The sequence below is a fragment of the Ascaphus truei genome, unplaced genomic scaffold (assembly GCF_040206685.1).
Source record: "Ascaphus truei isolate aAscTru1 unplaced genomic scaffold, aAscTru1.hap1 HAP1_SCAFFOLD_435, whole genome shotgun sequence".
NCBI lineage: Eukaryota > Metazoa > Chordata > Amphibia > Anura > Ascaphidae > Ascaphus > Ascaphus truei.
In genome coordinates this window covers 190,361-217,805 of record NW_027456766.1, presented here as the reverse complement: position 1 = coordinate 217,805, position 27,445 = coordinate 190,361, and the positions used below count along the sequence as shown (strand labels likewise).

Below are 27,445 nucleotides of genomic sequence, written 5' to 3'. Positions count from 1 at the left end.
GCAGCAAATGAAAATGTTTCATTTCTTGCTACTTTTTTCCCGCAGTGGCAAAGAAATATATCGTTTTTTCCTCTGAAAGTTCAACACAATGCAACCTTCCAAAATAGAATTCTGACATCAAGAATTCCGTCTATAGTACATTTGAGTGCACCTGTCATTTTCTCAGTCTCTGTGTATGCATGGAGCAAGATATAGGCTCATGGATTTAAGAATGAGAGGATATCATGAGACAGCAATCTCCACCTACGGCCATACTACCTTGAAAGCGCCCGATCCCGTCAGATCTCGGAAGCTAAGCAGGGTGAGGCTTGATTAGTACTGGGTTGGGAGACTGCCTGGGAATACCAGGTGCTGTGGGTGTTTTTATTTTTTGCTTCCCTAATGAAAATATACATGGCATTCCTTGCAGCAAATGAAAATGTTTCTTTTTTTACTACTTTTTTCCCGCAGTGGCAAAGAAATATATCGTTTTTTCCTCAGAAAGTTCAACACAATGCAACCTTCCAAATAGAATTCTGACATCAAGAATTCCGTCTATAGTACATTTGAGTGCACCTGTCATTTTCTCAGTCTCTGTGTATGCATGGAGCAAGATATAGGCTCATGGATTTAAGAATGAGAGGATATCATGAGACAGCAATCTCCACCTACGGCCATACTACCTTGACAGCGCCCGATCCCGTCAGATCTCGGAAGCTAAGCAGGGTGAGGCTTGATTAGTACTGGGTTGGGAGACTGCCTGGGAATACCAGGTGCTGTAGGGGTTTTTATTTTTCGCTTCCCTAATGAAAATATACATGGCATTCCTCGCAGCAAATGAAAATGTTTCATTTCTTGCTACTTTTTTCCCGCAGTGGCAAAGAAATATATCGTTTTTTCCTCTGAAAGTTCAACACAATGCAACCTTCCAAAATAGAATTCTGACATCAAGAATTCCGTCTATAGTACATTTGAGTGCACCTGTCATTTTCTCAGTCTCTGTGTATGCATGGAGCAAGATATAGGCTCATGGATTTAAGAATGAGAGGATATCATGAGACAGCAATCTCCACCTACGGCCATACTACCTTGACAGCGCCCGATCCCGTCAGATCTCGGAAGCTAAGCAGGGTGAGGCTTGATTAGTACTGGGTTGGGAGACTGCCTGGGAATACCAGGTGCTGTGGGTGTTTTTATTTTTTGCTTCCCTAATGAAAATATACATGGCATTCCTCGCAGCAAATGAAAATGTTTCATTTTTTACTACTTTTTTCCCGCAGTGGCAAAGCAATATATCGTTTTTTCCTCTGAAAGTTCAACACAATGCAACCTTCCAAAATAGAATTCTGACATCAAGAATTCCGTCTATAGTACATTTGAGTGCACCTGTCATTTTCTCAGTCTCTGTATATGCATGGAGCAAGATATAGGCTCATGGATTTAAGAATGAGAGGATATCATGAGACAGCAATCTCCACCTACGGCCATACTACCTTGAAAGCGCCCGATCCCGTCAGATCTCGGAAGCTAAGCAGGGTGAGGCTTGATTAGTACTGGGTTGGGAGACTGCCTGGGAATACCAGGTGCTGTAGGGGTTTTTATTTTTCGCTTCCCTAATGAAAATATACATGGCATTCCTCGCAGCAAATGAAAATGTTTCATTTCTTGCTACTTTTTTCCCGCAGTGGCAAAGAAATATATCGTTTTTCCTCTGAAAGTTCAACACAATGCAACCTTCCAAAATAGAATTCTGACATCAAGAATTCCGTCTATAGTACATTTGAGTGCACCTGTCATTTTCTCAGTCTCTGTGTATGCATGGAGCAAGATATAGGCTCATGGATTTAAGAATGAGAGGATATCATGAGACAGCAATCTCCACCTACCTCCATACTACCTTGAAAGCGCCCGATCCCGTCAGATCTCGGAAGCTAAGCAGGGTGAGGCTTGATTAGTACTGGGTTGGGAGACTGCCTGGGAATACCAGGTGCTGTAGGGGTTTTTATTTTTCGCTTCCCTAATGAAAATATACATGGCATTCCTCGCAGCAAATGAAAATGTTTCATTTCTTGCTACTTTTTTCCCGCAGTGGCAAAGAAATATATCGTTTTTTCCTCTGAAAGTTCAACACAATGCAACCTTCCAAAATAGAATTCTGACATCAAGAATTCCGTCTATAGTACATTTCAGTGCACCTGTCATTTTCTCAGTCTCTGTGTATGCATGGAGCAAGATATAGGCTCATGGATTTAAGAATGAGAGGATATCATGAGACAGCAATCTCCACCTACGGCCATACTACCTTGAAAGCGCCCGATCCCGTCAGATCTCGGAAGCTAAGCAGGGTGAGGCTTGATTAGTACTGGGTTGGGAGACTGCCTGGGAATACCAGGTGCTGTAGGGGTTTTTATTTTTCGCTTCCCTAATGAAAATATACATGGCATTCCTCGCAGCAAATGAAAATGTTTCATTTCTTGCTACTTTTTTCCCGCAGTGGCAAAGAAATATATCGTTTTTTCCTCAGAAAGTTCAACACAATGCAACCTTCCAAATAGAATTCTGACATCAAGAATTCCGTCTATAGTACATTTGAGTGCACCTGTCATTTTCTCAGTCTCTGTGTATGCATGGAGCAAGATATAGGCTCATGGATTTAAGAATGAGAGGATATCATGAGACAGCAATCTCCACCTACGGCCATACTACCTTGACAGCGCCTGATCCCGTCAGATCTCGGAAGCTAAGCAGGGTGAGGCTTGATTAGTACTGGGTTGGGAGACTGCCTGGGAATACCAGGTGCTGTAGGGGTTTTTATTTTTCGCTTCCCTAATGAAAATATACATGGCATTCCTCGCAGCAAATGAAAATGTTTCATTTCTTGCTACTTTTTTCCCGCAGTGGCAAAGAAATATATCGTTTTTTCCTCTGAAAGTTCAACACAATGCAACCTTCCAAAATAGAATTCTGACATCAAGAATTCCGTCTATAGTACATTTGAGTGCACCTGTCATTTTCTCAGTCTCTGTGTATGCATGGAGCAAGATATAGGCTCATGGATTTAAGAATGAGAGGATATCATGAGACAGCAATCTCCACCTACGGCCATACTACCTTGAAAGCGCCCGATCCCGTCAGATCTCGGAAGCTAAGCAGGGTGAGGCTTGATTAGTACTGGGTTGGGAGACTGCCTGGGAATACCAGGTGCTGTGGGTGTTTTTATTTTTTGCTTCCCTAATGAAAATATACATGGCATTCCTTGCAGCAAATGAAAATGTTTCATTTTTTACTACTTTTTTCCCGCAGTGGCAAAGAAATATATCGTTTTTTCCTCAGAAAGTTCAACACAATGCAACCTTCCAAATAGAATTCTGACATCAAGAATTCCGTCTATAGTACATTTGAGTGCACCTGTCATTTTCTCAGTCTCTGTGTATGCATGGAGCAAGATATAGGCTCATGGATTTAAGAATGAGAGGATATCATGAGACAGCAATCTCCACCTACGGCCATACTACCTTGACAGCGCCCGATCCCGTCAGATCTCGGAAGCTAAGCAGGGTGAGGCTTGATTAGTACTGGTTTGGGAGACTGCCTGGGAATACCAGGTGCTGTAGGGGTTTTTATTTTTCGCTTCCCTAATGAAAATATACATGGCATTCCTCGCAGCAAATGAAAATGTTTCATTTCTTGCTACTTTTTTCCCGCAGTGGCAAAGAAATATATCGTTTTTTCCTCTGAAAGTTCAACACAATGCAACCTTCCAAAATAGAATTCTGACATCAAGAATTCCGTCTATAGTACATTTGAGTGCACCTGTCATTTTCTCAGTCTCTGTGTATGCATGGAGCAAGATATAGGCTCATGGATTTAAGAATGAGAGGATATCATGAGACAGCAATCTCCACCTACGGCCATACTACCTTGAAAGCGCCCGATCCCGTCAGATCTCGGAAGCTAAGCAGGGTGAGGCTTGATTAGTACTGGGTTGGGAGACTGCCTGGGAATACCAGGTGCTGTAGGGGTTTTTATTTTTCGCTTCCCTAATGAAAATATACATGGCATTCCTCGCAGCAAATGAAAATGTTTCATTTCTTGCTACTTTTTTCCCGCAGTGGCAAAGAAATATATCGTTTTTCCTCTGAAAGTTCAACACAATGCAACCTTCCAAAATAGAATTCTGACATCAAGAATTCCGTCTATAGTACATTTGAGTGCACCTGTCATTTTCTCAGTCTCTGTGTATGCATGGAGCAAGATATAGGCTCATGGATTTAAGAATGAGAGGATATCATGAGACAGCAATCTCCACCTACGGCCATACTACCTTGAAAGCGCCCGATCCCGTCAGATCTCGGAAGCTAAGCAGGGTGAGGCTTGATTAGTACTGGGTTGGGAGACTGCCTGGGAATACCAGGTGCTGTAGGTGTTTTTATTTTTCGCTTCCCTAATGAAAATATACATGGCATTCCTCGCAGCAAATGAAAATGTTTCATTTCTTGCTACTTTTTTCCCGCAGTGGCAAAGAAATATATCGTTTTTTCCTCTGAAAGTTCAACACAATGCAACCTTCCAAAATAGAATTCTGACATCAAGAATTCCGTCTATAGTACATTTGAGTGCACCTGTCATTTTCTCAGTCTCTGTGTATGCATGGAGCAAGATATAGGCTCATGGATTTAAGAATGAGAGGATATCATGAGACAGCAATCTCCACCTACGGCCATACTACCTTGAAAGCGCCCGATCCCGTCAGATCTCGGAAGCTAAGCAGGGTGAGGCTTGATTAGTACTGGGTTGGGAGACTGCCTGGGAATACCAGGTGCTGTAGGGGTTTTTATTTTTCGCTTCCCTAATGAAAATATACATGGCATTCCTCGCAGCAAATGAAAATGTTTCATTTCTTGCTACTTTTTTCCCGCAGTGGCAAAGAAATATATCGTTTTTTCCTCAGAAAGTTCAACACAATGCAACCTTCCAAATAGAATTCTGACATCAAGAATTCCGTCTATAGTACATTTGAGTGCACCTGTCATTTTCTCAGTCTCTGTGTATGCATGGAGCAAGATATAGGCTCATGGATTTAAGAATGAGAGGATATCATGAGACAGCAATCTCCACCTACGGCCATACTACCTTGACAGCGCCTGATCCCGTCAGATCTCGGAAGCTAAGCAGGGTGAGGCTTGATTAGTACTGGGTTGGGAGACTGCCTGGGAATACCAGGTGCTGTAGGGGTTTTTATTTTTCGCTTCCCTAATGAAAATATACATGGCATTCCTCGCAGCAAATGAAAATGTTTCATTTCTTGCTACTTTTTTCCCGCAGTGGCAAAGAAATATATCGTTTTTTCCTCTGAAAGTTCAACACAATGCAACCTTCCAAAATAGAATTCTGACATCAAGAATTCCGTCTATAGTACATTTGAGTGCACCTGTCATTTTCTCAGTCTCTGTGTATGCATGGAGCAAGATATAGGCTCATGGATTTAAGAATGAGAGGATATCATGAGACAGCAATCTCCACCTACGGCCATACTACCTTGAAAGCGCCCGATCCCGTCAGATCTCGGAAGCTAAGCAGGGTGAGGCTTGATTAGTACTGGGTTGGGAGACTGCCTGGGAATACCAGGTGCTGTGGGTGTTTTTATTTTTTGCTTCCCTAATGAAAATATACATGGCATTCCTTGCAGCAAATGAAAATGTTTCATTTTTTACTACTTTTTTCCCGCAGTGGCAAAGAAATATATCGTTTTTTCCTCAGAAAGTTCAACACAATGCAACCTTCCAAATAGAATTCTGACATCAAGAATTCCGTCTATAGTACATTTGAGTGCACCTGTCATTTTCTCAGTCTCTGTGTATGCATGGAGCAAGATATAGGCTCATGGATTTAAGAATGAGAGGATATCATGAGACAGCAATCTCCACCTACGGCCATACTACCTTGACAGCGCCCGATCCCGTCAGATCTCGGAAGCTAAGGAGGGTGAGGCTTGATTAGTACTGGGTTGGGACACTGCCTGGGAATACCAGGTGCTGTAGGGGTTTTTATTTTTCGCTTCCCTAATGAAAATATACATGGCATTCCTCGCAGCAAATGAAAATGTTTCATTTCTTGCTACTTTTTTCCCGCAGTGGCAAAGAAATATATCGTTTTTTCCTCTGAAAGTTCAACACAATGCAACCTTCCAAAATAGAATTCTGACATCAAGAATTCCGTCTATAGTACATTTGAGTGCACCTGTCATTTTCTCAGTCTCTGTGTATGCATGGAGCAAGATATAGGCTCATGGATTTAAGAATGAGAGGATATCATGAGACAGCAATCTCCACCTACGGCCATACTACCTTGAAAGCGCCCGATCCCGTCAGATCTCGGAAGCTAAGCAGGGTGAGGCTTGATTAGTACTGGGTTGGGAGACTGCCTGGGAATACCAGGTGCTGTAGGGGTTTTTATTTTTCGCTTCCCTAATGAAAATATACATGGCATTCCTCGCAGCAAATGAAAATGTTTCATTTCTTGCTACTTTTTTCCCGCAGTGGCAAAGAAATATATCGTTTTTCCTCTGAAAGTTCAACACAATGCAACCTTCCAAAATAGAATTCTGACATCAAGAATTCCGTCTATAGTACATTTGAGTGCACCTGTCATTTTCTCAGTCTCTGTGTATGCATGAAGCAAGATATAGGCTCATGGATTTAAGAATGAGAGGATATCATGAGACAGCAATCTCCACCTACGGCCATACTACCTTGAAAGCGCCCGATCCCGTCAGATCTCGGAAGCTAAGCAGGGTGAGGCTTGATTAGTACTGGGTTGGGAGACTGCCTGGGAATACCAGGTGCTGTAGGGGTTTTTATTTTTCGCTTCCCTAATGAAAATATACATGGCATTCCTCGCAGCAAATGAAAATGTTTCATTTCTTGCTACTTTTTTCCCGCAGTGGCAAAGAAATATATCGTTTTTTCCTCAGAAAGTTCAACACAATGCAACCTTCCAAATAGAATTCTGACATCAAGAATTCCGTCTATAGTACATTTGAGTGCACCTGTCATTTTCTCAGTCTCTGTGTATGCATGGAGCAAGATATAGGCTCATGGATTTAAGAATGAGAGGATATCATGAGACAGCAATCTCCACCTACGGCCATACTACCTTGAAAGCGCCCGATCCCGTCAGATCTCGGAAGCTAAGCAGGGTGAGGCTTGATTAGTACTGGGTTGGGAGACTGCCTGGGAATACCAGGTGCTGTAGGGGTTTTTATTTTTCGCTTCCCTAATGAAAATATACATGGCATTCCTCGCAGCAAATGAAAATGTTTCATTTCTTGCTACTTTTTTCCCGCAGTGGCAAAGAAATATATCGTTTTTTCCTCAGAAAGTTCAACACAATGCAACCTTCCAAATAGAATTCTGACATCAAGAATTCCGTCTATAGTACATTTGAGTGCACCTGTCATTTTCTCAGTCTCTGTGTATGCATGGAGCAAGATATAGGCTCATGGATTTAAGAATGAGAGGATATCATGAGACAGCAATCTCCACCTACGGCCATACTACCTTGAAAGCGCCCGATCCCGTCAGATCTCGGAAGCTAAGCAGGGTGAGGCTTGATTAGTACTGGGTTGGGAGACTGCCTGGGAATACCAGGTGCTGTAGGGGTTTTTATTTTTCGCTTCCCTAATGAAAATATACATGGCATTCCTCGCAGCAAATGAAAATGTTTCATTTCTTGCTACTTTTTTCCCGCAGTGGCAAAGAAATATATCGTTTTTTCCTCTGAAAGTTCAACACAATGCAACCTTCCAAAATAGAATTCTGACATCAAGAATTCCGTCTATAGTACATTTGAGTGCACCTGTCATTTTCTCAGTCTCTGTGTATGCATGGAGCAAGATATAGGCTCATGGATTTAAGAATGAGAGGATATCATGAGACAGCAATCTCCACCTACGGCCATACTACCTTGAAAGCGCCCGATCCCGTCAGATCTCGGAAGCTAAGCAGGGTGAGGCTTGATTAGTACTGGGTTGGGAGACTGCCTGGGAATACCAGGTGCTGTGGGTGTTTTTATTTTTTGCTTCCCTAATGAAAATATACATGGCATTCCTTGCAGCAAATGAAAATGTTTCATTTTTTACTACTTTTTTCCCGCAGTGGCAAAGAAATATATCGTTTTTTCCTCAGAAAGTTCAACACAATGCAACCTTCCAAATAGAATTCTGACATCAAGAATTCCGTCTATAGTACATTTGAGTGCACCTGTCATTTTCTCAGTCTCTGTGTATGCATGGAGCAAGATATAGGCTCATGGATTTAAGAATGAGAGGATATCATGAGACAGCAATCTCCACCTACGGCCATACTACCTTGACAGCGCCCGATCCCGTCAGATCTCGGAAGCTAAGGAGGGTGAGGCTTGATTAGTACTGGGTTGGGACACTGCCTGGGAATACCAGGTGCTGTAGGGGTTTTTATTTTTCGCTTCCCTAATGAAAATATACATGGCATTCCTCGCAGCAAATGAAAATGTTTCATTTCTTGCTACTTTTTTCCCGCAGTGGCAAAGAAATATATCGTTTTTTCCTCTGAAAGTTCAACACAATGCAACCTTCCAAAATAGAATTCTGACATCAAGAATTCCGTCTATAGTACATTTGAGTGCACCTGTCATTTTCTCAGTCTCTGTGTATGCATGGAGCAAGATATAGGCTCATGGATTTAAGAATGAGAGGATATCATGAGACAGCAATCTCCACCTACGGCCATACTACCTTGAAAGCGCCCGATCCCGTCAGATCTCGGAAGCTAAGCAGGGTGAGGCTTGATTAGTACTGGGTTGGGAGACTGCCTGGGAATACCAGGTGCTGTAGGGGTTTTTATTTTTCGCTTCCCTAATGAAAATATACATGGCATTCCTCGCAGCAAATGAAAATGTTTCATTTCTTGCTACTTTTTTCCCGCAGTGGCAAAGAAATATATCGTTTTTCCTCTGAAAGTTCAACACAATGCAACCTTCCAAAATAGAATTCTGACATCAAGAATTCCGTCTATAGTACATTTGAGTGCACCTGTCATTTTCTCAGTCTCTGTGTATGCATGGAGCAAGATATAGGCTCATGGATTTAAGAATGAGAGGATATCATGAGACAGCAATCTCCACCTACGGCCATACTACCTTGAAAGCGCCCGATCCCGTCAGATCTCGGAAGCTAAGCAGGGTGAGGCTTGATTAGTACTGGGTTGGGAGACTGCCTGGGAATACCAGGTGCTGTAGGGGTTTTTATTTTTCGCTTCCCTAATGAAAATATACATGGCATTCCTCGCAGCAAATGAAAATGTTTCATTTCTTGCTACTTTTTTCCCGCAGTGGCAAAGAAATATATCGTTTTTTCCTCAGAAAGTTCAACACAATGCAACCTTCCAAATAGAATTCTGACATCAAGAATTCCGTCTATAGTACATTTGAGTGCACCTGTCATTTTCTCAGTCTCTGTGTATGCATGGAGCAAGATATAGGCTCATGGATTTAAGAATGAGAGGATATCATGAGACAGCAATCTCCACCTACGGCCATACTATCTTGACAGCGCCTGATCCCGTCAGATCTCGGAAGCTAAGCAGGTTGAGGCTTGATTAGTACTGGGTTGGGAGACTGCCTGGGAATACCAGGTGCTGTAGGGGTTTTTATTTTTCGCTTCCCTAATGAAAATATACATGGCATTCCTCGCAGCAAATGAAAATGTTTCATTTCTTGCTACTTTTTTCCCGCAGTGGCAAAGAAATATATCGTTTTTTCCTCTGAAAGTTCAACACAATGCAACCTTCCAAAATAGAATTCTGACATCAAGAATTCCGTCTATAGTACATTTGAGTGCACCTGTCATTTTCTCAGTCTCTGTGTATGCATGGAGCAAGATATAGGCTCATGGATTTAAGAATGAGAGGATATCATGAGACAGCAATCTCCACCTACGGCCATACTACCTTGAAAGCGCCCGATCCCGTCAGATCTCGGAAGCTAAGCAGGGTGAGGCTTGATTAGTACTGGGTTGGGAGACTGCCTGGGAATACCAGGTGCTGTGGGTGTTTTTATTTTTTGCTTCCCTAATGAAAATATACATGGCATTCCTTGCAGCAAATGAAAATGTTTCATTTTTTACTACTTTTTTCCCGCAGTGGCAAAGAAATATATCGTTTTTTCCTCAGAAAGTTCAACACAATGCAACCTTCCAAATAGAATTCTGACATCAAGAATTCCGTCTATAGTACATTTGAGTGCACCTGTCATTTTCTCAGTCTCTGTGTATGCATGGAGCAAGATATAGGCTCATGGATTTAAGAATGAGAGGATATCATGAGACAGCAATCTCCACCTACGGCCATACTACCTTGACAGCGCCCGATCCCGTCAGATCTCGGAAGCTAAGCAGGGTGAGGCTTGATTAGTACTGGGTTGGGAGACTCCCTGGGAATACCAGGTGCTGTAGGGGTTTTTATTTTTCGCTTCCCTAATGAAAATATACATGGCATTCCTCGCAGCAAATGAAAATGTTTCATTTCTTGCTACTTTTTTCCCGCAGTGGCAAAGAAATATATCGTTTTTTCCTCTGAAAGTTCAACACAATGCAACCTTCCAAAATAGAATTCTGACATCAAGAATTCCGTCTATAGTACATTTGAGTGCACCTGTCATTTTCTCAGTCTCTGTGTATGCATGGAGCAAGATATAGGCTCATGGATTTAAGAATGAGAGGATATCATGAGACAGCAATCTCCACCTACGGCCATACTACCTTGAAAGCGCCCGATCCCGTCAGATCTCGGAAGCTAAGCAGGGTGAGGCTTGATTAGTACTGGGTTGGGAGACTGCCTGGGAATACCAGGTGCTGTGGGTGTTTTTATTTTTTGCTTCCCTAATGAAAATATACATGGCATTCCTTGCAGCAAATGAAAATGTTTCATTTTTTACTACTTTTTTCCTGCAGTGGCAAAGAAATATATCGTTTTTTCCTCAGAAAGTTCAACACAATGCAACCTTCCAAATAGAATTCTGACATCAAGAATTCCGTCTATAGTACATTTGAGTGCACCTGTCATTTTCTCAGTCTCTGTGTATGCATGGAGCAAGATATAGGCTCATGGATTTAAGAATGAGAGGATATCATGAGACAGCAATCTCCACCTACGGCCATACTACCTTGACAGCGCCCGATCCCGTCAGATCTCGGAAGCTAAGCAGGGTGAGGCTTGATTAGTACTGGGTTGGGAGACTGCCTGGGAATACCAGGTGCTGTAGGGGTTTTTATTTTTCGCTTCCCTAATGAAAATATACATGGCATTCCTCGCAGCAAATGAAAATGTTTCATTTCATGCTACTTTTTTCCTGCAGTGGCAAAGAAATATATCGTTTTTTCCTCTGAAAGTTCAACACAATGCAACCTTCCAAAATAGAATTCTGACATCAAGAATTCCGTCTATAGTACATTTGAGTGCACCTGTCATTTTCTCAGTCTCTGTGTATGCATGGAGCAAGATATAGGCTCATGGATTTAAGAATGAGAGGATATCATGAGACAGCAATCTCCACCTACGGCCATACTACCTTGAAAGCGCCCGATCCCGTCAGATCTCGGAAGCTAAGCAGGGTGAGGCTTGATTAGTACTGGGTTGGGAGACTGCCTGGGAATACCAGGTGCTGTGGGTGTTTTTATTTTTTGCTTCCCTAATGAAAATATACATGGCATTCCTTGCAGCAAATGAAAATTTTTCATTTTTTACTACTTTTTTCCCGCAGTGGCAAAGAAATATATCGTTTTTTCCTCAGAAAGTTCAACACAATGCAACCTTCCAAATAGAATTCTGACATCAAGAATTCCGTCTATAGTACATTTGAGTGCACCTGTCATTTTCTCAGTCTCTGTGTATGCATGGAGCAAGATATAGGCTCATGGATTTAAGAATGAGAGGATATCATGAGACAGCAATCTCCACCTACGGCCATACTACCTTGACAGCGCCCGATCCCGTCAGATCTCGGAAGCTAAGCAGGGTGAGGCTTGATTAGTACTGGGTTGGGAGACTGCCTGGGAATACCAGGTGCTGTGGGTGTTTTTATTTTTTGCTTCCCTAATGAAAATATACATGGCATTCCTTGCAGCAAATGAAAATGTTTCATTTTTTACTACTTTTTTCCCGCAGTGGCAAAGCAATATATCGTTTTTTCCTCTGAAAGTTCAACACAATGCAACCTTCCAAAATAGAATTCTGACATCAAGAATTCCGTCTATAGTACATTTGAGTGCACCTGTCATTTTCTCAGTCTCTGTGTATGCATGGAGCAAGATATAGGCTCATGGATTTAAGAATGAGAGGATATCATGAGACAGCAATCTCCACCTACGGCCATACTACCTTGAAAGCGCCCGATCCCGTCAGATCTCGGAAGCTAAGCAGGGTGAGGCTTGATTAGTACTGGGTTGGGAGACTGCCTGGGAATACCAGGTGCTGTGGGTGTTTTTATTTTTTGCTTCCCTAATGAAAATATACATGGCATTCCTTGCAGCAAATGAAAATGTTTCATTTTTTACTACTTTTTTCCCGCAGTGGCAAAGAAATATATCGTTTTTTCCTCAGAAAGTTCAACACAATGCAACCTTCCAAATAGAATTCTGACATCAAGAATTCCGTCTATAGTACATTTGAGTGCACCTGTCATTTTCTCAGTCTCTGTGTATGCATGGAGCAAGATATAGGCTCATGGATTTAAGAATGAGAGGATATCATGAGACAGCAATCTCCACCTACGGCCATACTACCTTGACAGCGCCCGATCCCGTCAGATCTCGGAAGCTAAGCAGGGTGAGGCTTGATTAGTACTGGGTTGGGAGACTGCCTGGGAATACCAGGTGCTGTAGGGGTTTTTATTTTTCGCTTCCCTAATGAAAATATACATGGCATTCCTCGCAGCAAATGAAAATGTTTCATTTCATGCTACTTTTTTCCTGCAGTGGCAAAGAAATATATCGTTTTTTCCTCTGAAAGTTCAACACAATGCAACCTTCCAAAATAGAATTCTGACATCAAGAATTCCGTCTATAGTACATTTGAGTGCACCTGTCATTTTCTCAGTCTCTGTGTATGCATGGAGCAAGATATAGGCTCATGGATTTAAGAATGAGAGGATATCATGAGACAGCAATCTCCACCTACGGCCATACTACCTTGAAAGCGCCCGATCCCGTCAGATCTCGGAAGCTAAGCAGGGTGAGGCTTGATTAGTACTGGGTTGGGAGACTGCCTGGGAATACCAGGTGCTGTGGGTGTTTTTATTTTTTGCTTCCCTAATGAAAATATACATGGCATTCCTTGCAGCAAATGAAAATTTTTCATTTTTTACTACTTTTTTCCCGCAGTGGCAAAGAAATATATCGTTTTTTCCTCAGAAAGTTCAACACAATGCAACCTTCCAAATAGAATTCTGACATCAAGAATTCCGTCTATAGTACATTTGAGTGCACCTGTCATTTTCTCAGTCTCTGTGTATGCATGGAGCAAGATATAGGCTCATGGATTTAAGAATGAGAGGATATCATGAGACAGCAATCTCCACCTACGGCCATACTACCTTGACAGCGCCCGATCCCGTCAGATCTCGGAAGCTAAGCAGGGTGAGGCTTGATTAGTACTGGGTTGGGAGACTGCCTGGGAATACCAGGTGCTGTGGGTGTTTTTATTTTTTGCTTCCCTAATGAAAATATACATGGCATTCCTTGCAGCAAATGAAAATGTTTCATTTTTTACTACTTTTTTCCCGCAGTGGCAAAGCAATATATCGTTTTTTCCTCTGAAAGTTCAACACAATGCAACCTTCCAAAATAGAATTCTGACATCAAGAATTCCGTCTATAGTACATTTGAGTGCACCTGTCATTTTCTCAGTCTCTGTATATGCATGGAGCAAGATATACTGCACCGACACACTTTATTCGAGCAAATACCCAGTATGTACCTGGCAGATACCTGGAATGCGCCGCTCCTCACCTCTGACAAGCCCCGTTGCGTTTGCCTTCCCAGCCTGGGTTCATGCCTGGCTGACGGGCGGCTGATCTGTTAAATGATAATGATTAGGATTTAATAGGCTGCAATGCTTCGCGTGTCTACCAGATGGCATAAATTCATGAATTGTAATGCAGTATATATATATATACTGTGCAGTATTGCAGCCAGCGGGAATAAAATGCTTCAATCCCTGCCTGGAAAATACCTCAATGCACTCGGGCAGAAAACAGTCACAAACCTCAATACACCCGGGTATACCCGAATTCGTGGGACTAGCCGAGCTCGAATAAAGTGTGTCGCCAGTGTAGGCTCATGGATTTAAGAATGAGAGGATATCATGAGACAGCAACCTCCACCTACGGCCATACTACCTTGAAAGCGCCCGATCCCGTCAGATCTCGGAAGCTAAGCAGGGCATGGCTTGATTAGAACTGGGTTGGGAGACTGCCTGGGAATACCAGGTGCTGTAGGGGTTTTTATTTTTCGCTTCCCTAATGAAAATATACATGGCATTCCTCGCAGCAAATGAAAATGTTTCATTTCTTGCTACTTTTTTCCCGCAGTGGCAAAGAAATATATCGTTTTTCCTCTGAAAGTTCAACACAATGCAACCTTCCAAAATAGAATTCTGACATCAAGAATTCCGTCTATAGTACATTTGAGTGCACCTGTCATTTTCTCAGTCTCTGTGTATGCATGGAGCAAGATATAGGCTCATGGATTTAAGAATGAGAGGATATCATGAGACAGCAATCTCCACCTACGGCCATACTACCTTGAAAGCGCCCGATCCCGTCAGATCTCGGAAGCTAAGCAGGGTGAGGCTTGATTAGTACTGGGTTGGGAGACTGCCTGGGAATACCAGGTGCTGTAGGGGTTTTTATTTTTCGCTTCCCTAATGAAAATATACATGGCATTCCTCGTAGCAAATGAAAATGTTTCATTTCTTGCTACTTTTTTCCCGCAGTGGCAAAGAAATATATCGTTTTTTCCTCTGAAAGTTCAACACAATGCAACCTTCCAAAATAGAATTCTGACATCAAGAATTCCGTCTATAGTACATTTGAGTGCACCTGTCATTTTCTCAGTCTCTGTGTATGCATGGAGCAAGATATAGGCTCATGGATTTAAGAATGAGAGGATATCATGAGACAGCAATCTCCACCTACGGCCATACTACCTTGAAAGCGCCCGATCCCGTCAGATCTCGGAAGCTAAGCAGGGTGAGGCTTGATTAGTACTGGGTTGGGAGACTGCCTGGGAATACCAGGTGCTGTAGGGGTTTTTATTTTTCGCTTCCCTAATGAAAATATACATGGCATTCCTCGCAGCAAATGAAAATGTTTCATTTCTTGCTACTTTTTTCCCGCAGTGGCAAAGAAATATATCGTTTTTCCTCTGAAAGTTCAACACAATGCAACCTTCCAAAATAGAATTCTGACATCAAGAATTCCGTCTATAGTACATTTGAGTGCACCTGTCATTTTCTCAGTCTCTGTGTATGCATGGAGCAAGATATAGGCTCATGGATTTAAGAATGAGAGGATATCATGAGACAGCAATCTCCACCTACGGCCATACTACCTTGAAAGCGCCCGATCCCGTCAGATCTCGGAAGCTAAGCAGGGTGAGGCTTGATTAGTACTGGGTTGGGAGACTGCCTGGGAATACCAGGTGCTGTAGGGGTTTTTATTTTTCGCTTCCCTAATGAAAATATACATGGCATTCCTCGCAGCAAATGAAAATGTTTCATTTCTTGCTACTTTTTTCCCGCAGTGGCAAAGAAATATATCGTTTTTTCCTCTGAAAGTTCAACACAATGCAACCTTCCAAAATAGAATTCTGACATCAAGAATTCCGTCTATAGTACATTTGAGTGCACCTGTCATTTTCTCAGTCTCTGTGTATGCATGGAGCAAGATATAGGCTCATGGATTTAAGAATGAGAGGATATCATGAGACAGCAATCTCCACCTACGGCCATACTACCTTGAAAGCGCCCGATCCCGTCAGATCTCGGAAGCTAAGCAGGGTGAGGCTTGATTAGTACTGGGTTGGGAGACTGCCTGGGAATACCAGGTGCTGTGGGTGTTTTTATTTTTTGCTTCCCTAATGAAAATATACATGGCATTCCTTGCAGCAAATGAAAATGTTTCATTTTTTACTACTTTTTTCCCGCAGTGGCAAAGAAATATATCGTTTTTTCCTCAGAAAGTTCAACACAATGCAACCTTCCAAATAGAATTCTGACATCAAGAATTCCGTCTATAGTACATTTGAGTGCACCTGTCATTTTCTCAGTCTCTGTGTATGCATGGAGCAAGATATAGGCTCATGGATTTAAGAATGAGAGGATATCATGAGACAGCAATCTCCACCTACGGCCATACTACCTTGACAGCGCCCGATCCCGTCAGATCTCGGAAGCTAAGCAGGGTGAGGCTTGATTAGTACTGGGTTGGGAGACTGCCTGGGAATACCAGGTGCTGTAGGGGTTTTTATTTTTCGCTTCCCTAATGAAAATATACATGGCATTCCTCGCAGCAAATGAAAATGTTTCATTTCTTGCTACTTTTTTCCCGCAGTGGCAAAGAAATATATCGTTTTTTCCTCTGAAAGTTCAACACAATGCAACCTTCCAAAATAGAATTCTGACATCAAGAATTCCGTCTATAGTACATTTGAGTGCACCTGTCATTTTCTCAGTCTCTGTGTATGCATGGAGCAAGATATAGGCTCATGGATTTAAGAATGAGAGGATATCATGAGACAGCAATCTCCACCTACGGCCATACTACCTTGAAAGCGCCCGATCCCGTCAGATCTCGGAAGCTAAGCAGGGTGAGGCTTGATTAGTACTGGGTTGGGAGACTGCCTGGGAATACCAGGTGCTGTAGGGGTTTTTATTTTTCGCTTCCCTAATGAAAATATACATGGCATTCCTCGCAGCAAATGAAAATGTTTCATTTCTTGCTACTTTTTTCCCGCAGTGGCAAAGAAATATATCGTTTTTTCCTCTGAAAGTTCAACACAATGCAACCTTCCAAAATAGAATTCTGACATCAAGAATTCCGTCTATAGTACATTTGAGTGCACCTGTCATTTTCTCAGTCTCTGTGTATGCATGGAGCAAGATATAGGCTCATGGATTTAAGAATGAGAGGATATCATGAGACAGCAATCTCCACCTACGGCCATACTACCTTGAAAGCGCCCGATCCCGTCAGATCTCGGAAGCTAAGCAGGGTGAGGCTTGATTAGTACTGGGTTGGGAGACTGCCTGGGAATACCAGGTGCTGTGGGTGTTTTTATTTTTTGCTTCCCTAATGAAAATATACATGGCATTCCTTGCAGCAAATGAAAATGTTTCATTTTTTACTACTTTTTTCCCGCAGTGGCAAAGAAATATATCGTTTTTTCCTCAGAAAGTTCAACACAATGCAACCTTCCAAATAGAATTCTGACATCAAGAATTCCGTCTATAGTACATTTGAGTGCACCTGTCATTTTCTCAGTCTCTGTGTATGCATGGAGCAAGATATAGGCTCATGGATTTAAGAATGAGAGGATATCATGAGACAGCAATCTCCACCTACGGCCATACTACCTTGACAGCGCCCGATCCCGTCAGATCTCGGAAGCTAAGCAGGGTGAGGCTTGATTAGTACTGGGTTGGGAGACTGCCTGGGAATACCAGGTGCTGTAGGGGTTTTTATTTTTCGCTTCCCTAATGAAAATATACATGGCATTCCTCGCAGCAAATGAAAATGTTTCATTTCTTGCTACTTTTTTCCCGCAGTGGCAAAGAAATATATCGTTTTTTCCTCTGAAAGTTCAACACAATGCAACCTTCCAAAATAGAATTCTGACATCAAGAATTCCGTCTATAGTACATTTGAGTGCACCTGTCATTTTCTCAGTCTCTGTGTATGCATGGAGCAAGATATAGGCTCATGGATTTAAGAATGAGAGGATATCATGAGACAGCAATCTCCACCTACGGCCATACTACCTTGAAAGCGCCCGATCCCGTCAGATCTCGGAAGCTAAGCAGGGTGAGGCTTGATTAGTACTGGGTTGGGAGACTGCCTGGGAATACCAGGTGCTGTGGGTGTTTTTATTTTTTGCTTCCCTAATGAAAATATACATGGCATTCCTTGCAGCAAATGAAAATGTTTCATTTTTTACTACTTTTTTCCCGCAGTGGCAAAGAAATATATCGTTTTTTCCTCAGAAAGTTCAACACAATGCAACCTTCCAAATAGAATTCTGACATCAAGAATTCCGTCTATAGTACATTTGAGTGCACCTGTCATTTTCTCAGTCTCTGTGTATGCATGGAGCAAGATATAGGCTCATGGATTTAAGAATGAGAGGATATCATGAGACAGCAATCTCCACCTACGGCCATACTACCTTGACAGCGCCCGATCCCGTCAGATCTCGGAAGCTAAGCAGGGTGAGGCTTGATTAGTACTGGGTTGGGAGACTGCCTGGGAATACCAGGTGCTGTAGGGGTTTTTATTTTTCGCTTCCCTAATGAAAATATACATGGCATTCCTCGCAGCAAATGAAAATGTTTCATTTCTTGCTACTTTTTTCCCGCAGTGGCAAAGAAATATATCGTTTTTTCCTCTGAAAGTTCAACACAATGCAACCTTCCAAAATAGAATTCTGACATCAAGAATTCCGTCTATAGTACATTTGAGTGCACCTGTCATTTTCTCAGTCTCTGTGTATGCATGGAGCAAGATATAGGCTCATGGATTTAAGAATGAGAGGATATCATGAGACAGCAATCTCCACCTACGGCCATACTACCTTGAAAGCGCCCGATCCTGTCAGATCTCGGAAGCTAAGCAGGGTGAGGCTTGATTAGTACTGGGTTGGGAGACTGCCTGGGAATACCAGGTGCTGTGGGTGTTTTTATTTTTTGCTTCCCTAATGAAAATATACATGGCATTCCTTGCAGCAAATGAAAATGTTTCATTTTTTACTACTTTTTTCCCGCAGTGGCAAAGAAATATATCGTTTTTTCCTCAGAAAGTTCAACACAATGCAACCTTCCAAATAGAATTCTGACATCAAGAATTCCGTCTATAGTACATTTGAGTGCACCTGTCATTTTCTCAGTCTCTGTGTATGCATGGAGCAAGATATAGGCTCATGGATTTAAGAATGAGAGGATATCATGAGACAGCAATCTCCACCTACGGCCATACTACCTTGACAGCGCCCGATCCCGTCAGATCTCGGAAGCTAAGCAGGGTGAGGCTTGATTAGTACTGGGTTGGGAGACTGCCTGGGAATACCAGGTGCTGTAGGGGTTTTTATTTTTCGCTTCCCTAATGAAAATATACATGGCATTCCTCGCAGCAAATGAAAATGTTTCATTTCTTGCTACTTTTTTCCCGCAGTGGCAAAGAAATATATCGTTTTTTCCTCTGAAAGTTCAACACAATGCAACCTTCCAAAATAGAATTCTGACATCAAGAATTCCGTCTATAGTACATTTGAGTGCACCTGTCATTTTCTCAGTCTCTGTGTATGCATGGAGCAAGATATAGGCTCATGGATTTAAGAATGAGAGGATATCATGAGACAGCAATCTCCACCTACGGCCATACTACCTTGAAAGCGCCCGATCCCGTCAGATCTCGGAAGCTAAGCAGGGTGAGGCTTGATTAGTACTGGGTTGGGAGACTTCCTGGGAATACCAGGTGCTGTGGGTGTTTTTATTTTTTGCTTCCCTAATGAAAATATACATGGCATTCCTTGCAGCAAATGAAAATGTTTCATTTTTTACTACTTTTTTCCCGCAGTGGCAAAGAAATATATCGTTTTTTCCTCAGAAAGTTCAACACAATGCAACCTTCCAAATAGAATTCTGACATCAAGAATTCCGTCTATAGTACATTTGAGTGCACCTGTCATTTTCTCAGTCTCTGTGTATGCATGGAGCAAGATATAGGCTCATGGATTTAAGAATGAGAGGATATCATGAGACAGCAATCTCCACCTACGGCCATACTACCTTGACAGCGCCCGATCCCGTCAGATCTCGGAAGCTAAGCAGGGTGAGGCTTGATTAGTACTGGGTTGGGAGACTGCCTGGGAATACCAGGTGCTGTAGGGGTTTTTATTTTTCGCTTCCCTAATGAAAATATACATGGCATTCCTCGCAGCAAATGAAAATGTTTCATTTCTTGCTACTTTTTTCCCGCAGTGGCAAAGAAATATATCGTTTTTTCCTCTGAAAGTTCAACACAATGCAACCTTCCAAAATAGAATTCTGACATCAAGAATTCCGTCTATAGTACATTTGAGTGCACCTGTCATTTTCTCAGTCTTTGTGTATGCATGGAGCAAGATATAGGCTCATGGATTTAAGAATGAGAGGATATCATGAGACAGCAATCTCCACCTACGGCCATACTACCTTGAAAGCGCCCGATCCTGTCAGATCTCGGAAGCTAAGCAGGGTGAGGCTTGATTAGTACTGGGTTGGGAGACTGCCTGGGAATACCAGGTGCTGTGGGTGTTTTTATTTTTTGCTTCCCTAATGAAAATATACATGGCATTCCTTGCAGCAAATGAAAATGTTTCATTTTTTACTACTTTTTTCCCGCAGTGGCAAAGAAATATATCGTTTTTTCCTCAGAAAGTTCAACACAATGCAACCTTCCAAAATAGAATTCTGACATCAAGAATTCCGTCTATAGTACATTTGAGTGCACCTGTCATTTTCTCAGTCTCTGTGTATGCATGGAGCAAGATATAGGCTCATGGATTTAAGAATGAGAGGATATCATGAGACAGCAATCTCCACCTACGGCCATACTACCTTGAAAGCGCCCGATCCCGTCAGATCTCGGAAGCTAAGCAGGGTGAGGCTTGATTAGTACTGGGTTGGGAGACTGCCTGGGAATACCAGGTGCTGTAGGGGTTTTTATTTTTCGCTTCCCTAATGAAAATATACATGGCATTCCTCGCAGCAAATGAAAATGTTTCATTTCTTGCTACTTTTTTCCCGCAGTGGCAAAGAAATATATCGTTTTTCCTCTGAAAGTTCAACACAATGCAACCTTCCAAAATAGAATTCTGACATCAAGAATTCCGTCTATAGTACATTTGAGTGCACCTGTCATTTTCTCAGTCTCTGTGTATGCATGGAGCAAGATATAGGCTCATGGATTTAAGAATGAGAGGATATCATGAGACAGCAATCTCCACCTACGGCCATACTACCTTGAAAGCGCCCGATCCCGTCAGATCTCGGAAGCTAAGCAGGGTGAGGCTTGATTAGTACTGGGTTGGGAGACTGCCTGGGAATACCAGGTGCTGTAGGGGTTTTTATTTTTCGCTTCCCTAATGAAAATATACATGGCATTCCTCGCAGCAAATGAAAATGTTTCATTTCTTGCTACTTTTTTCCCGCAGTGGCAAAGAAATATATCGTTTTTTCCTCTGAAAGTTCAACACAATGCAACCTTCCAAAATAGAATTCTGACATCAAGAATTCCGTCTATAGTACATTTGAGTGCACCTGTCATTTTCTCAGTCTCTGTGTATGCATGGAGCAAGATATAGGCTCATGGATTTAAGAATGAGAGGATATCATTAGACAGCAATCTCCACCTACGGCCATACTACCTTGAAAGCGCCCGATCCCGTCAGATCTCGGAAGCTAAGCAGGGTGAGGCTTGATTAGTACTGGGTTGGGAGACTGCCTGGGAATACCAGGTGCTGTAAGTGTTTTTATTTTTCGCTTCCCTAATGAAAATATACATGGCATTCCTCGCAGCAAATGAAAATGTTTCATTTCTTGCTACTTTTTTCCCGGAGTGGCAAAGAAATATATCGTTTTTTCCTCTGAAAGTTCAACACAATGCAACCTTCCAAAATAGAATTCTGACATCAAGAATTCCGTCTATAGTACATTTGAGTGCACCTGTCATTTTCTCAGTCTCTGTGTATGCATGGAGCAAGATATAGGCTCATGGATTTAAGAATGAGAGGATATCATGAGACAGCAATCTCCACCTACGGCCATACTACCTTGAAAGCGCCCGATCCCGTCAGATCTCGGAAGCTAAGCAGGGTGAGGCTTGATTAGTACTGGGTTGGGAGACTGCCTGGGAATACCAGGTGCTGTGGGTGTTTTTATTTTTTGCTTCCCTAATGAAAATATACATGGCATTCCTTGCAGCTAATGAAAATGTTTCATTTTTTACTACTTTTTTCCCGCAGTGGCAAAGAAATATATCGTTTTTTCCTCTGAAAGTTCAACATAATGCAACCTTCCAAAATTGAATTCTGACATCAAGAATTTCGTCTATAGTACATTTGAGTGCACCTGTCATTTTCTCAGTCTCTGTGTATGCATGGAGCAAGATATAGGCTCATGGATTTAAGAATGAGAGGATATCATGAGACAGCAATCTCCACCTACGGCCATACTACCTTGAAAGCGCCCGATCCTGTCAGATCTCGGAAGCTAAGCAGCGTGAGGCTTGATTAGTACTGGGTTGGGAGACTGCCTGGGAATACCAGGTGCTGTGGGTGTTTTTATTTTTCGCTTCCCTAATGAAAATATACATGGCATTCCTTGCAGCAAATGAAAATGTTTCATTTTTTACTACTTTTTTCCCGCAGTGGCAAAGAAATATATCGTTTTTTCCTCAGAAAGTTCAACACAATGCAACCTTCCAAAATAGAATTCTGACATCAAGAATTCCGTCTATAGTACATTTGAGTGCACCTGTCATTTTCTCAGTCTCTGTGTATGCATGGAGCAAGATATAGGCTCATGGATTTAAGAATGAGAGGATATCATGAGACAGCAATCTCCACCTACGGCCATACTACCTTGAAAGCGCCCGATCCCGTCAGATCTCGGAAGCTAAGCAGGGTGAGGCTTGATTAGTACTGGGTTGGGAGACTGCCTGGGAATACCAGGTGCTGTGGGTGTTTTTATTTTTTGCTTCCCTAATGAAAATATACATGGCATTCCTTGCAGCTAATGAAAATGTTTCATTTTTTACTACTTTTTTCCCGCAGTGGCAAAGAAATATATCGTTTTTTCCTCTGAAAGTTCAACATAATGCAACCTTCCAAAATAGAATTCTGACATCAAGAATTTCGTCTATAGTACATTTGAGTGCACCTGTCATTTTCTCAGTCTCTGTGTATGCATGGAGCAAGATATAGGCTCATGGATTTAAGAATGAGAGGATATCATGAGACAGCAGTCTCCACCTACGGCCATACTACCTTGAAAGCGCCCGATCCCGTCAGATCTCGGAAGCTAAGCAGGGTGAGGCTTGATTAGTACTGGGTTGGGAGACTGCCTGGGAATACCAGGTGCTGTAGGAGTTTTTATTTTTCGCTTCCCTAATGAAAATATACATGGCATTCCTCGCAGCAAATGAAAATGTTTCATTTCTTGCTACTTTTTTCCCGTAGTGGCAAAGAAATATATAGTTTTTTCCTCTGAAAGTTCAACACAATGCAACCTTCCAAAATAGAATTCTGACATCGAGAATTCCGTCTATAGTACATTTGAGTGCACCTGTCATTTTCTCAGTCTCTGTGTATGCATGGAGCAAGATATAGGCTCATGGATTTAAGAATGAGAGGATATCATGAGACAGCAATCTCCACCTACGGCCATACTACCTTGAAAGCGCCAAATCCCGTCAGATCTCGGAAGCTAAGCAGGGTGAGGCTTGATTAGTACTGGGTTGGGAGACTGCCTGGGAATACCAGGTGCTGTAGGTGTTTTTATTTTTCGCTTCCCTAATGAAAATATACATGGCATTCCTCGCAGCAAATGAAAATGTTTCATTTCTTGCTACTTTTTTCCCGGAGTGGCAAAGAAATATATCGTTTTTTCCTCTGAAAGTTCAACACAATGCAACCTTCCAATATAGAATTCTGACATCAAGAATTCCGTCTATAGTACATTTGAGTGCACCTGTCATTTTCTCAGTCTCTGATTTAATTTCCCAATTTAAGGTAATTCTTCAAGAATGTATTTTTTTAACGGTCACAATAATACACTTATGCCTCCCATGTCATTTAGAAATATATCATACAGGCCTCAGAACACTCAGCATGTTATATGGTGAGCTTGTGGCTCACAGAGTTGGGGTGGGCAGTGTTCAAGCTGATACTTGGAAGAGATAGTGAGTTCAAATCCAAACAGGAGGAGGTTGAATATAGGCACCTCTGAAATTTTTTACTACTTTTTTCCCGCAGTGGCAAAGAAATATATCGTTTTTTCCTCAGAAAGTTCAACACAATGCAACCTTCCAAATAGAATTCTGACATCAAGAATTCCGTCTATAGTACATTTGAGTGCACCTGTCATTTTCTCAGTCTCTGTGTATGCATGGAGCAAGATATAGGCTCATGGATTTAAGAATGAGAGGATATCATGAGACAGCAATCTCCACCTACGGCCATACTACCTTGACAGCGCCCGATCCCGTCAGATCTCGGAAGCTAAGCAGGGTGAGGCTTGATTAGTACTGGGTTGGGAGACTGCCTGGGAATACCAGGTGCTGTAGGGGTTTTTATTTTTCGCTTCCCTAATGAAAATATACATGGCATTCCTCGCAGCAAATGAAAATGTTTCATTTCTTGCTACTTTTTTCCCGCAGTGGCAAAGAAATATATCGTTTTTTCCTCTGAAAGTTCAACACAATGCAACCTTCCAAAATAGAATTCTGACATCAAGAATTCCGTCTATAGTACATTTGAGTGCACCTGTCATTTTCTCAGTCTCTGTGTATGCATGGAGCAAGATATAGGCTCATGGATTTAAGAATGAGAGGATATCATGAGACAGCAATCTCCACCTACGGCCATACTACCTTGAAAGCGCCCGATCCCGTCAGATCTCGGAAGCTAAGCAGGGTGAGGCTTGATTAGTACTGGGTTGGGAGACTGCCTGGGAATACCAGGTGCTGTGGGTGTTTTTATTTTTTGCTTCCCTAATGAAAATATACATGGCATTCCTTGCAGCAAATGAAAATGTTTCATTTTTTACTACTTTTTTCCCGCAGTGGCAAAGAAATCTATCGTTTTTTCCTCAGAAAGTTCAACACAATGCAACCTTCCAAATAGAATTCTGACATCAAGAATTCCGTCTATAGTACATTTGAGTGCACCTGTCATTTTCTCAGTCTCTGTGTATGCATGGAGCAAGATATAGGCTCATGGATTTAAGAATGAGAGGATATCATGAGACAGCAATCTCCACCTACGGCCATACTACCTTGACAGCGCCCGATCCCGTCAGATCTCGGAAGCTAAGCAGGGTGAGGCTTGATTAGTACTGGGTTGGGAGACTGCCTGGGAATACCAGGTGCTGTAGGGGTTTTTATTTTTCGCTTCCCTAATGAAAATATACATGGCATTCCTCGCAGCAAATGAAAATGTTTCATTTCTTGCTACTTTTTTCCCGCAGTGGCAAAGAAATATATCGTTTTTTCCTCTGAAAGTTCAACACAATGCAACCTTCCAAAATAGAATTCTGACATCAAGAATTCCGTCTATAGTACATTTGAGTGCACCTGTCATTTTCTCAGTCTCTGTGTATGCATGGAGCAAGATATAGGCTCATGGATTTAAGAATGAGAGGATATCATGAGACAGCAATCTCCACCTACGGCCATACTACCTTGAAAGCGCCCGATCCCGTCAGATCTCGGAAGCTAAGCAGGGTGAGGCTTGATTAGTACTGGGTTGGGAGACTGCCTGGGAATACCAGGTGCTGTGGGTGTTTTTATTTTTTGCTTCCCTAATGAAAATATACATGGCATTCCTTGCAGCAAATGAAAATGTTTCATTTTTTACTACTTTTTTCCCGCAGTGGCAAAGAAATATATCGTTTTTTCCTCAGAAAGTTCAACACAATGCAACCTTCCAAATAGAATTCTGACATCAAGAATTCCGTCTATAGTACATTTGAGTGCACCTGTCATTTTCTCAGTCTCTGTGTATGCATGGAGCAAGATATAGGCTCATGGATTTAAGAATGAGAGGATATCATGAGACAGCAATCTCCACCTACGGCCATACTACCTTGACAGCGCCCGATCCCGTCAGATCTCGGAAGCTAAGCAGGGTGAGGCTTGATTAGTACTGGGTTGGGAGACTGCCTGGGAATACCAGGTGCTGTAGGGGTTTTTATTTTTCGCTTCCCTAATGAAAATATACATGGCATTCCTCGCAGCAAATGAAAATGTTTCATTTCTTGCTACTTTTTTCCCGCAGTGGCAAAGAAATATATCGTTTTTTCCTCTGAAAGTTCAACACAATGCAACCTTCCAAAATAGAATTCTGACATCAAGAATTCCGTCTATAGTACATTTGAGTGCACCTGTCATTTTCTCAGTCTCTGTGTATGCATGGAGCAAGATATAGGCTCATGGATTTAAGAATGAGAGGATATCATGAGACAGCAATCTCCACCTACGGCCATACTACCTTGAAAGCGCCCGATCCCGTCAGATCTCGGAAGCTAAGCAGGGTGAGGCTTGATTAGTACTGGGTTGGGAGACTGCCTGGGAATACCAGGTGCTGTGGGTGTTTTTATTTTTTGCTTCCCTAATGAAAATATACATGGCATTCCTTGCAGCAAATGAAAATGTTTCATTTTTTACTACTTTTTTCCCGCAGTGGCAAAGAAATCTATCGTTTTTTCCTCAGAAAGTTCAACACAATGCAACCTTCCAAATAGAATTCTGACATCAAGAATTCCGTCTATAGTACATTTGAGTGCACCTGTCATTTTCTCAGTCTCTGTGTATGCATGGAGCAAGATATAGGCTCATGGATTTAAGAATGAGAGGATATCATGAGACAGCAATCTCCACCTACGGCCATACTACCTTGACAGCGCCCGATCCCGTCAGATCTCGGAAGCTAAGCAGGGTGAGGCTTGATTAGTACTGGGTTGGGAGACTGCCTGGGAATACCAGGTGCTGTAGGGGTTTTTATTTTTCGCTTCCCTAATGAAAATATACATGGCATTCCTCGCAGCAAATGAAAATGTTTCATTTCTTGCTACTTTTTTCCCGCAGTGGCAAAGAAATATATCGTTTTTTCCTCTGAAAGTTCAACACAATGCAACCTTCCAAAATAGAATTCTGACATCAAGAATTCCGTCTATAGTACATTTGAGTGCACCTGTCATTTTCTCAGTCTCTGTGTATGCATGGAGCAAGATATAGGCTCATGGATTTAAGAATGAGAGGATATCATGAGACAGCAATCTCCACCTACGGCCATACTACCTTGAAAGCGCCCGATCCCGTCAGATCTCGGAAGCTAAGCAGGGTGAGGCTTGATTAGTACTGGGTTGGGAGACTGCCTGGGAATACCAGGTGCTGTGGGTGT

At 42.2% G+C, this 27,445-nt stretch overlaps 60 non-coding genes and 6 pseudogenes across 60 annotated transcripts; all 66 read left to right on the top strand.

Annotated features, from left to right (window-relative positions):
• The first annotated feature begins 241 nt into the window (after positions 1-241).
• LOC142484382 (5S ribosomal RNA) lies at positions 242-360 on the top strand. The gene has a single exon (XR_012797842.1). It is a non-coding gene; the product is annotated as a 5S ribosomal RNA (ribosomal RNA).
• A 285-nt stretch (positions 361-645) lies between these two features.
• On the top strand, positions 646-764 carry LOC142484127 (5S ribosomal RNA). The gene has a single exon (XR_012797628.1). It is a non-coding gene; the product is annotated as a 5S ribosomal RNA (ribosomal RNA).
• Positions 765-1,050: 286 nt separating this feature from the next.
• On the top strand, positions 1,051-1,169 carry LOC142484655 (5S ribosomal RNA). The gene has a single exon (XR_012798106.1). It is a non-coding gene; the product is annotated as a 5S ribosomal RNA (ribosomal RNA).
• Positions 1,170-1,455: 286 nt separating this feature from the next.
• Positions 1,456-1,574, top strand: LOC142484586 (5S ribosomal RNA). Its single transcript, XR_012798039.1, has one exon. It is a non-coding gene; the product is annotated as a 5S ribosomal RNA (ribosomal RNA).
• Positions 1,575-1,859: 285 nt separating this feature from the next.
• LOC142484334 (5S ribosomal RNA) lies at positions 1,860-1,978 on the top strand (annotated as a pseudogene).
• A 286-nt stretch (positions 1,979-2,264) lies between these two features.
• On the top strand, positions 2,265-2,383 carry LOC142484585 (5S ribosomal RNA). The gene has a single exon (XR_012798038.1). It is a non-coding gene; the product is annotated as a 5S ribosomal RNA (ribosomal RNA).
• Positions 2,384-2,668: 285 nt separating this feature from the next.
• On the top strand, positions 2,669-2,787 carry LOC142484269 (5S ribosomal RNA). Its single transcript, XR_012797763.1, has one exon. It is a non-coding gene; the product is annotated as a 5S ribosomal RNA (ribosomal RNA).
• Positions 2,788-3,073: 286 nt separating this feature from the next.
• On the top strand, positions 3,074-3,192 carry LOC142484381 (5S ribosomal RNA). The gene has a single exon (XR_012797841.1). It is a non-coding gene; the product is annotated as a 5S ribosomal RNA (ribosomal RNA).
• Positions 3,193-3,477: 285 nt separating this feature from the next.
• On the top strand, positions 3,478-3,596 carry LOC142484289 (5S ribosomal RNA). The gene has a single exon (XR_012797783.1). It is a non-coding gene; the product is annotated as a 5S ribosomal RNA (ribosomal RNA).
• A 286-nt stretch (positions 3,597-3,882) lies between these two features.
• LOC142484583 (5S ribosomal RNA) lies at positions 3,883-4,001 on the top strand. The gene has a single exon (XR_012798036.1). It is a non-coding gene; the product is annotated as a 5S ribosomal RNA (ribosomal RNA).
• Positions 4,002-4,286: 285 nt separating this feature from the next.
• On the top strand, positions 4,287-4,405 carry LOC142484037 (5S ribosomal RNA). The gene has a single exon (XR_012797542.1). It is a non-coding gene; the product is annotated as a 5S ribosomal RNA (ribosomal RNA).
• Positions 4,406-4,691: 286 nt separating this feature from the next.
• On the top strand, positions 4,692-4,810 carry LOC142484582 (5S ribosomal RNA). The gene has a single exon (XR_012798035.1). It is a non-coding gene; the product is annotated as a 5S ribosomal RNA (ribosomal RNA).
• A 285-nt stretch (positions 4,811-5,095) lies between these two features.
• On the top strand, positions 5,096-5,214 carry LOC142484268 (5S ribosomal RNA). Its single transcript, XR_012797762.1, has one exon. It is a non-coding gene; the product is annotated as a 5S ribosomal RNA (ribosomal RNA).
• A 286-nt stretch (positions 5,215-5,500) lies between these two features.
• On the top strand, positions 5,501-5,619 carry LOC142484380 (5S ribosomal RNA). The gene has a single exon (XR_012797840.1). It is a non-coding gene; the product is annotated as a 5S ribosomal RNA (ribosomal RNA).
• A 285-nt stretch (positions 5,620-5,904) lies between these two features.
• LOC142484337 (5S ribosomal RNA) lies at positions 5,905-6,023 on the top strand (annotated as a pseudogene).
• Positions 6,024-6,309: 286 nt separating this feature from the next.
• Positions 6,310-6,428, top strand: LOC142484581 (5S ribosomal RNA). Its single transcript, XR_012798034.1, has one exon. It is a non-coding gene; the product is annotated as a 5S ribosomal RNA (ribosomal RNA).
• Positions 6,429-6,713: 285 nt separating this feature from the next.
• LOC142484580 (5S ribosomal RNA) lies at positions 6,714-6,832 on the top strand. Its single transcript, XR_012798033.1, has one exon. It is a non-coding gene; the product is annotated as a 5S ribosomal RNA (ribosomal RNA).
• Positions 6,833-7,117: 285 nt separating this feature from the next.
• On the top strand, positions 7,118-7,236 carry LOC142484579 (5S ribosomal RNA). The gene has a single exon (XR_012798032.1). It is a non-coding gene; the product is annotated as a 5S ribosomal RNA (ribosomal RNA).
• A 285-nt stretch (positions 7,237-7,521) lies between these two features.
• Positions 7,522-7,640, top strand: LOC142484578 (5S ribosomal RNA). Its single transcript, XR_012798031.1, has one exon. It is a non-coding gene; the product is annotated as a 5S ribosomal RNA (ribosomal RNA).
• A 286-nt stretch (positions 7,641-7,926) lies between these two features.
• Positions 7,927-8,045, top strand: LOC142484379 (5S ribosomal RNA). The gene has a single exon (XR_012797839.1). It is a non-coding gene; the product is annotated as a 5S ribosomal RNA (ribosomal RNA).
• Positions 8,046-8,330: 285 nt separating this feature from the next.
• LOC142484335 (5S ribosomal RNA) lies at positions 8,331-8,449 on the top strand (annotated as a pseudogene).
• Positions 8,450-8,735: 286 nt separating this feature from the next.
• Positions 8,736-8,854, top strand: LOC142484577 (5S ribosomal RNA). Its single transcript, XR_012798030.1, has one exon. It is a non-coding gene; the product is annotated as a 5S ribosomal RNA (ribosomal RNA).
• A 285-nt stretch (positions 8,855-9,139) lies between these two features.
• On the top strand, positions 9,140-9,258 carry LOC142484576 (5S ribosomal RNA). The gene has a single exon (XR_012798029.1). It is a non-coding gene; the product is annotated as a 5S ribosomal RNA (ribosomal RNA).
• A 285-nt stretch (positions 9,259-9,543) lies between these two features.
• LOC142484331 (5S ribosomal RNA) lies at positions 9,544-9,662 on the top strand (annotated as a pseudogene).
• A 286-nt stretch (positions 9,663-9,948) lies between these two features.
• On the top strand, positions 9,949-10,067 carry LOC142484378 (5S ribosomal RNA). The gene has a single exon (XR_012797838.1). It is a non-coding gene; the product is annotated as a 5S ribosomal RNA (ribosomal RNA).
• A 285-nt stretch (positions 10,068-10,352) lies between these two features.
• On the top strand, positions 10,353-10,471 carry LOC142484149 (5S ribosomal RNA). The gene has a single exon (XR_012797649.1). It is a non-coding gene; the product is annotated as a 5S ribosomal RNA (ribosomal RNA).
• A 286-nt stretch (positions 10,472-10,757) lies between these two features.
• LOC142484376 (5S ribosomal RNA) lies at positions 10,758-10,876 on the top strand. Its single transcript, XR_012797836.1, has one exon. It is a non-coding gene; the product is annotated as a 5S ribosomal RNA (ribosomal RNA).
• Positions 10,877-11,161: 285 nt separating this feature from the next.
• Positions 11,162-11,280, top strand: LOC142484126 (5S ribosomal RNA). Its single transcript, XR_012797627.1, has one exon. It is a non-coding gene; the product is annotated as a 5S ribosomal RNA (ribosomal RNA).
• A 286-nt stretch (positions 11,281-11,566) lies between these two features.
• Positions 11,567-11,685, top strand: LOC142484375 (5S ribosomal RNA). Its single transcript, XR_012797835.1, has one exon. It is a non-coding gene; the product is annotated as a 5S ribosomal RNA (ribosomal RNA).
• Positions 11,686-11,970: 285 nt separating this feature from the next.
• Positions 11,971-12,089, top strand: LOC142484654 (5S ribosomal RNA). Its single transcript, XR_012798105.1, has one exon. It is a non-coding gene; the product is annotated as a 5S ribosomal RNA (ribosomal RNA).
• Positions 12,090-12,375: 286 nt separating this feature from the next.
• On the top strand, positions 12,376-12,494 carry LOC142484373 (5S ribosomal RNA). Its single transcript, XR_012797834.1, has one exon. It is a non-coding gene; the product is annotated as a 5S ribosomal RNA (ribosomal RNA).
• Positions 12,495-12,779: 285 nt separating this feature from the next.
• On the top strand, positions 12,780-12,898 carry LOC142484124 (5S ribosomal RNA). The gene has a single exon (XR_012797625.1). It is a non-coding gene; the product is annotated as a 5S ribosomal RNA (ribosomal RNA).
• A 286-nt stretch (positions 12,899-13,184) lies between these two features.
• Positions 13,185-13,303, top strand: LOC142484372 (5S ribosomal RNA). Its single transcript, XR_012797833.1, has one exon. It is a non-coding gene; the product is annotated as a 5S ribosomal RNA (ribosomal RNA).
• A 285-nt stretch (positions 13,304-13,588) lies between these two features.
• LOC142484652 (5S ribosomal RNA) lies at positions 13,589-13,707 on the top strand. The gene has a single exon (XR_012798103.1). It is a non-coding gene; the product is annotated as a 5S ribosomal RNA (ribosomal RNA).
• Positions 13,708-14,392: 685 nt separating this feature from the next.
• LOC142484339 (5S ribosomal RNA) lies at positions 14,393-14,511 on the top strand (annotated as a pseudogene).
• Positions 14,512-14,796: 285 nt separating this feature from the next.
• LOC142484575 (5S ribosomal RNA) lies at positions 14,797-14,915 on the top strand. Its single transcript, XR_012798028.1, has one exon. It is a non-coding gene; the product is annotated as a 5S ribosomal RNA (ribosomal RNA).
• Positions 14,916-15,201: 286 nt separating this feature from the next.
• Positions 15,202-15,320, top strand: LOC142484574 (5S ribosomal RNA). Its single transcript, XR_012798027.1, has one exon. It is a non-coding gene; the product is annotated as a 5S ribosomal RNA (ribosomal RNA).
• A 285-nt stretch (positions 15,321-15,605) lies between these two features.
• LOC142484572 (5S ribosomal RNA) lies at positions 15,606-15,724 on the top strand. Its single transcript, XR_012798025.1, has one exon. It is a non-coding gene; the product is annotated as a 5S ribosomal RNA (ribosomal RNA).
• A 286-nt stretch (positions 15,725-16,010) lies between these two features.
• Positions 16,011-16,129, top strand: LOC142484371 (5S ribosomal RNA). Its single transcript, XR_012797832.1, has one exon. It is a non-coding gene; the product is annotated as a 5S ribosomal RNA (ribosomal RNA).
• A 285-nt stretch (positions 16,130-16,414) lies between these two features.
• Positions 16,415-16,533, top strand: LOC142484123 (5S ribosomal RNA). The gene has a single exon (XR_012797624.1). It is a non-coding gene; the product is annotated as a 5S ribosomal RNA (ribosomal RNA).
• Positions 16,534-16,819: 286 nt separating this feature from the next.
• On the top strand, positions 16,820-16,938 carry LOC142484570 (5S ribosomal RNA). The gene has a single exon (XR_012798024.1). It is a non-coding gene; the product is annotated as a 5S ribosomal RNA (ribosomal RNA).
• A 286-nt stretch (positions 16,939-17,224) lies between these two features.
• LOC142484370 (5S ribosomal RNA) lies at positions 17,225-17,343 on the top strand. Its single transcript, XR_012797831.1, has one exon. It is a non-coding gene; the product is annotated as a 5S ribosomal RNA (ribosomal RNA).
• Positions 17,344-17,628: 285 nt separating this feature from the next.
• Positions 17,629-17,747, top strand: LOC142484122 (5S ribosomal RNA). The gene has a single exon (XR_012797623.1). It is a non-coding gene; the product is annotated as a 5S ribosomal RNA (ribosomal RNA).
• A 286-nt stretch (positions 17,748-18,033) lies between these two features.
• Positions 18,034-18,152, top strand: LOC142484369 (5S ribosomal RNA). The gene has a single exon (XR_012797830.1). It is a non-coding gene; the product is annotated as a 5S ribosomal RNA (ribosomal RNA).
• A 285-nt stretch (positions 18,153-18,437) lies between these two features.
• On the top strand, positions 18,438-18,556 carry LOC142484121 (5S ribosomal RNA). The gene has a single exon (XR_012797622.1). It is a non-coding gene; the product is annotated as a 5S ribosomal RNA (ribosomal RNA).
• A 286-nt stretch (positions 18,557-18,842) lies between these two features.
• LOC142484178 (5S ribosomal RNA) lies at positions 18,843-18,961 on the top strand. Its single transcript, XR_012797676.1, has one exon. It is a non-coding gene; the product is annotated as a 5S ribosomal RNA (ribosomal RNA).
• A 285-nt stretch (positions 18,962-19,246) lies between these two features.
• On the top strand, positions 19,247-19,365 carry LOC142484120 (5S ribosomal RNA). Its single transcript, XR_012797621.1, has one exon. It is a non-coding gene; the product is annotated as a 5S ribosomal RNA (ribosomal RNA).
• A 286-nt stretch (positions 19,366-19,651) lies between these two features.
• Positions 19,652-19,770, top strand: LOC142484330 (5S ribosomal RNA). Its single transcript, XR_012797814.1, has one exon. It is a non-coding gene; the product is annotated as a 5S ribosomal RNA (ribosomal RNA).
• A 285-nt stretch (positions 19,771-20,055) lies between these two features.
• LOC142484119 (5S ribosomal RNA) lies at positions 20,056-20,174 on the top strand. The gene has a single exon (XR_012797620.1). It is a non-coding gene; the product is annotated as a 5S ribosomal RNA (ribosomal RNA).
• A 286-nt stretch (positions 20,175-20,460) lies between these two features.
• LOC142484177 (5S ribosomal RNA) lies at positions 20,461-20,579 on the top strand. Its single transcript, XR_012797675.1, has one exon. It is a non-coding gene; the product is annotated as a 5S ribosomal RNA (ribosomal RNA).
• A 286-nt stretch (positions 20,580-20,865) lies between these two features.
• Positions 20,866-20,984, top strand: LOC142484569 (5S ribosomal RNA). Its single transcript, XR_012798023.1, has one exon. It is a non-coding gene; the product is annotated as a 5S ribosomal RNA (ribosomal RNA).
• A 285-nt stretch (positions 20,985-21,269) lies between these two features.
• LOC142484568 (5S ribosomal RNA) lies at positions 21,270-21,388 on the top strand. The gene has a single exon (XR_012798022.1). It is a non-coding gene; the product is annotated as a 5S ribosomal RNA (ribosomal RNA).
• A 286-nt stretch (positions 21,389-21,674) lies between these two features.
• On the top strand, positions 21,675-21,793 carry LOC142484627 (5S ribosomal RNA). The gene has a single exon (XR_012798078.1). It is a non-coding gene; the product is annotated as a 5S ribosomal RNA (ribosomal RNA).
• Positions 21,794-22,079: 286 nt separating this feature from the next.
• Positions 22,080-22,198, top strand: LOC142484368 (5S ribosomal RNA). Its single transcript, XR_012797829.1, has one exon. It is a non-coding gene; the product is annotated as a 5S ribosomal RNA (ribosomal RNA).
• A 286-nt stretch (positions 22,199-22,484) lies between these two features.
• On the top strand, positions 22,485-22,603 carry LOC142484326 (5S ribosomal RNA; annotated as a pseudogene).
• Positions 22,604-22,889: 286 nt separating this feature from the next.
• LOC142484367 (5S ribosomal RNA) lies at positions 22,890-23,008 on the top strand. Its single transcript, XR_012797827.1, has one exon. It is a non-coding gene; the product is annotated as a 5S ribosomal RNA (ribosomal RNA).
• A 286-nt stretch (positions 23,009-23,294) lies between these two features.
• Positions 23,295-23,413, top strand: LOC142484505 (5S ribosomal RNA). Its single transcript, XR_012797960.1, has one exon. It is a non-coding gene; the product is annotated as a 5S ribosomal RNA (ribosomal RNA).
• A 286-nt stretch (positions 23,414-23,699) lies between these two features.
• LOC142484314 (5S ribosomal RNA) lies at positions 23,700-23,818 on the top strand. The gene has a single exon (XR_012797808.1). It is a non-coding gene; the product is annotated as a 5S ribosomal RNA (ribosomal RNA).
• A 675-nt stretch (positions 23,819-24,493) lies between these two features.
• Positions 24,494-24,612, top strand: LOC142484118 (5S ribosomal RNA). Its single transcript, XR_012797619.1, has one exon. It is a non-coding gene; the product is annotated as a 5S ribosomal RNA (ribosomal RNA).
• Positions 24,613-24,898: 286 nt separating this feature from the next.
• Positions 24,899-25,017, top strand: LOC142484366 (5S ribosomal RNA). Its single transcript, XR_012797826.1, has one exon. It is a non-coding gene; the product is annotated as a 5S ribosomal RNA (ribosomal RNA).
• A 285-nt stretch (positions 25,018-25,302) lies between these two features.
• Positions 25,303-25,421, top strand: LOC142484117 (5S ribosomal RNA). The gene has a single exon (XR_012797618.1). It is a non-coding gene; the product is annotated as a 5S ribosomal RNA (ribosomal RNA).
• A 286-nt stretch (positions 25,422-25,707) lies between these two features.
• On the top strand, positions 25,708-25,826 carry LOC142484364 (5S ribosomal RNA). Its single transcript, XR_012797824.1, has one exon. It is a non-coding gene; the product is annotated as a 5S ribosomal RNA (ribosomal RNA).
• A 285-nt stretch (positions 25,827-26,111) lies between these two features.
• On the top strand, positions 26,112-26,230 carry LOC142484116 (5S ribosomal RNA). The gene has a single exon (XR_012797617.1). It is a non-coding gene; the product is annotated as a 5S ribosomal RNA (ribosomal RNA).
• A 286-nt stretch (positions 26,231-26,516) lies between these two features.
• On the top strand, positions 26,517-26,635 carry LOC142484362 (5S ribosomal RNA). Its single transcript, XR_012797823.1, has one exon. It is a non-coding gene; the product is annotated as a 5S ribosomal RNA (ribosomal RNA).
• Positions 26,636-26,920: 285 nt separating this feature from the next.
• Positions 26,921-27,039, top strand: LOC142484115 (5S ribosomal RNA). Its single transcript, XR_012797616.1, has one exon. It is a non-coding gene; the product is annotated as a 5S ribosomal RNA (ribosomal RNA).
• Positions 27,040-27,325: 286 nt separating this feature from the next.
• Positions 27,326-27,444, top strand: LOC142484361 (5S ribosomal RNA). Its single transcript, XR_012797822.1, has one exon. It is a non-coding gene; the product is annotated as a 5S ribosomal RNA (ribosomal RNA).
• The last annotated feature ends 1 nt before the right edge of the window (position 27,445 follows it).